The following is a 4,189-nucleotide window of genomic DNA, read 5'->3' on the forward strand; positions in this document are numbered from 1 at the left end:
ACTGCAATTGCCCGACCTGCACTGATTTAAAATCCAAAGTGGTGGTGGTGGGGGTTGGCCCGTCTATTTATAGTATATACTTAGAAGACATAAATTTCCTACCATATGTTACATCAACAGGTCAGAACGTACCTCAACAGCACCTGCAATGTGTTTTGCGCAGATACACTGTGCTTGGCCATAGATGCATCCCCCCCACCCCATTTAGAGATCTACCCTACAGAAACCTCAGAGGGAGGAACATAACCCCTGCAGCATAACTCTGGTAAACCACACTGATAATACTTTTTAATAAGGCATCCTTAGGGACAGCAGTTCATCAAGAACAGGTACCAGGAAATAGGGACTGTTCCTGATAAAGAGGAACGCTTGGAGCATATGAAACAATGGCCATGTTTTCAAAAGCAGGAAGTCTTTTGAAAATGACTAAGTGAAGTCCCATTTGTTTCATTGGGTCTACTCTAAGCATCCTGGTTTCCTGCCTCTCTCTCGCTCATCCTTTATATTATTATTATTATTAATTGAATGCACACACCACAGATTTTAACACACACACACACACTGAGCAAAGCAAAGGGATCTCTCCTGCTTTCCCACCTCTCTCTCCAGTCATCCCTTATTTTATTATTAGCAATTATTGTTGTGAGGATAAATTAGAGAGGAGGAGGATAATGTAAGCCGCCTTGGGTTCCTTGAAAGAGGAAAAAAGGCGGGATATAAATGCAATAAATAAATGAATAAATAAATATTGTTACTGAATATACATACACACACTGAGGTGAGCTGAGGAGAGGGATCCTCCGGCTTTCCCGCCTCTCTCCCTCTCCCCCCTTATTTTGTTGTTATTATTTGATTATTATTATTAAACACACACACACACACACACGCTCAAAGGTGAGCTGAGGAGAGGGATCCTCCGGCTTTCCCGCCTCTCTCCCTCTCCCCCCTTATTTTGTTGTTATTATTTGATTATTATTATTAAACACACACACACACACACACACACGCTCAAAGGTGAGCTGAGGAGAGGGATCCTCCGGCTTTCCCGCCTCTCTCCCTCTCCCCCCTTATTTTGTTGTTATTATTTGATTATTATTATTAAACACACACACACACACACACACACACGCTCAAAGGTGAGCTGAGGAGAGGGATCCTCCGGCTTTCCCGCCTCTCTCCCTCTCCCCCCTTATTTTGTTGTTATTATTTGATTATTATTATTAAACACACACACACACACACACACACGCTCAAAGGTGAGCTGAGGAGAGGGATCCTCCGGCTTTCCCGCCTCTCTCCCTCTCCCCCCTTATTTTGTTGTTATTATTTGATTATTATTATTAAACACACACACACACACACACACACACGCTCAAAGGTGAGCTGAGGAGAGGGATCCTCCGGCTTTCCCGCCTCTCTCCCTCTCCCCCCTTATTTTGTTGTTATTATTTGATTATTATTATTAAACACACACACACACACACACACACGCTCAAAGGTGAGCTGAGGAGAGGGATCCTCCGGCTTTCCCGCCTCTCTCCCTCTCCCCCCTTATTTTGTTGTTATTATTTGATTATTATTATTAAACACACACACACACACACACACACACGCTCAAAGGTGAGCTGAGGAGAGGGATCCTCCGGCTTTCCCGCCTCTCTCCCTCTCCCCCCTCCTCCCTTATTTTGTTGTTATTTATTATTATTGAAAACACACACCACAGCATTTAAGTCACATACATGCGCTCTTGAGGTGAGCTGAGGAAAGGGCCCCTCCGGCTTTCCTGCCTCTCTCTCCCTCATCCCTTATTTTGTTGTTATGCTTATTATTATTATTGAACGCACGCGCCCTCAGAGGAGAGCTGAGGGGAGGAAGGGGCCCCTCCGTCTCCCCCGTCTCCCCTCATCCCATTATTCTTCTTATTAGTGATGATTAGGACGGGGCCCCTCCGTCTCCCCTCATCCCATTATTCTTCTTATTAGTGATGATTAGGACGGGGCCCCTCCGTCTCCCCCGTCTCCCCTCATCCCATTATTCTTCTTATTAGTGATGATTAGGACGGGGCCCCTCCGTCTCCCCCGTCTCCCCTCATCCCATTATTCTTCTTATTAGTGATGATTAGGACGGGGCCCCTCCGTCTCCCCCGTCTCCCCTCATCCCATTATTCTTCTTATTAGTGATGATTAGGACGGGGCCCCTCCGTCTCCCCCGTCTCCCCTCATCCCATTATTCTTCTTATTAGTGATGATTAGGACGGGGCCCCTCCGTCTCCCCCGTCTCCCCTCATCCCATTATTCTTCTTATTAGTGATGATTAGGACGGGGCCCCTCCGTCTCCCCTCATCCCATTATTCTTCTTATTAGTGATGATTAGGACGGGGCCCCTCCGTCTCCCCCGTCTCCCCTCATCCCATTATTCTTCTTATTAGTGATGATTAGGACGGGGCCCCTCCGTCTCCCCTCATCCCATTATTCTTCTTATTAGTGATGATTAGGACGGGGCCCCTCCGTCTCCCCCGTCTCCCCTCATCCCATTATTCTTCTTATTAGTGATGATTAGGACGGGGCCCCTCCGTCTCCCCCGTCTCCCCTCATCCCATTATTCTTCTTATTAGTGATGATTAGGACGGGGCCCCTCCGTCTCCCCTCATCCCATTATTCTTCTTATTAGTGATGATTAGGACGGGGCCCCTCCGTCTCCCCTCATCCCATTATTCTTCTTATTAGTGATGATTAGGACGGGGCCCCTCCGTCTCCCCCGTCTCCCCTCATCCCATTATTCTTCTTATTAGTGATGATTAGGACGGGGCCCCTCCGTCTCCCCCGTCTCCCCTCATCCCATTATTCTTCTTATTAGTGATGATTAGGACGGGGCCCCTCCGTCTCCCCCGTCTCCCCTCATCCCATTATTCTTCTTATTAGTGATGATTAGGACGGGGCCCCTCCGTCTCCCCCGTCTCCCCTCATCCCATTATTCTTCTTATTAGTGATGATTAGGACGGGGCCCCTCCGTCTCCCCTCATCCCATTATTCTTCTTATTAGTGATGATTAGGACGGGGCCCCTCCGTCTCCCCCGTCTCCCCTCATCCCATTATTCTTCTTATTAGTGATGATTAGGACGGGGCCCCTCCGTCTCCCCCGTCTCCCCTCATCCCATTATTCTTCTTATTAGTGATGATTAGGACGGGGCCCCTCCGTCTCCCCTCATCCCATTATTCTTCTTATTAGTGATGATTAGGACGGGGCCCCTCCGTCTCCCCCGTCTCCCCTCATCCCATTATTCTTCTTATTAGTGATGATTAGGACGGGGCCCCTCCGTCTCCCCCGTCTCCCCTCATCCCATTATTCTTCTTATTAGTGATGATTAGGACGGGGCCCCTCCGTCTCCCCTCATCCCATTATTCTTCTTATTAGTGATGATTAGGACGGGGCCCCTCCGTCTCCCCCGTCTCCCCTCATCCCATTATTCTTCTTATTAGTGATGATTAGGACGGGGCCCCTCCGTCTCCCCCGTCTCCCCTCATCCCATTATTCTTCTTATTAGTGATGATTAGGACGGGGCCCCTCCGTCTCCCCCGTCTCCCCTCATCCCATTATTCTTCTTATTAGTGATGATTAGGACGGGGCCCCTCCGTCTCCCCTCATCCCATTATTCTTCTTATTAGTGATGATTAGGACGGGGCCCCTCCGTCTCCCCTCATCCCATTATTCTTCTTATTAGTGATGATTAGGACGGGGCCCCTCCGTCTCCCCCGTCTCCCCTCATCCCATTATTCTTCTTATTAGTGATGATTAGGACGGGGCCCCTCCGTCTCCCCCGTCTCCCCTCATCCCATTATTCTTCTTATTAGTGATGATTAGGACGGGGCCCCTCCGTCTCCCCTCATCCCATTATTCTTCTTATTAGTGATGATTAGGACGGGGCCCCTCCGTCTCCCCTCATCCCATTATTCTTCTTATTAGTGATGATTAGGACGGGGCCCCTCCGTCTCCCCTCATCCCATTATTCTTCTTATTAGTGATGATTAGGACGGGGCCCCTCCGTCTCCCCCGTCTCCCCTCATCCCATTATTCTTCTTATTAGTGATGATTAGGACGGGGCCCCTCCGTCTCCCCCGTCTCCCCTCATCCCATTATTCTTCTTATTAGTGATGATTAGGACGGGGCCCCTCCGTCTCCCCTCATCCCA

The sequence above is a fragment of the Heloderma suspectum genome, chromosome 14 (assembly GCF_057233095.1).
Source record: "Heloderma suspectum isolate Gila_16-S chromosome 14, 16-S_ref, whole genome shotgun sequence".
Taxonomy (NCBI): Eukaryota; Metazoa; Chordata; class Lepidosauria; order Squamata; family Helodermatidae; genus Heloderma; species Heloderma suspectum.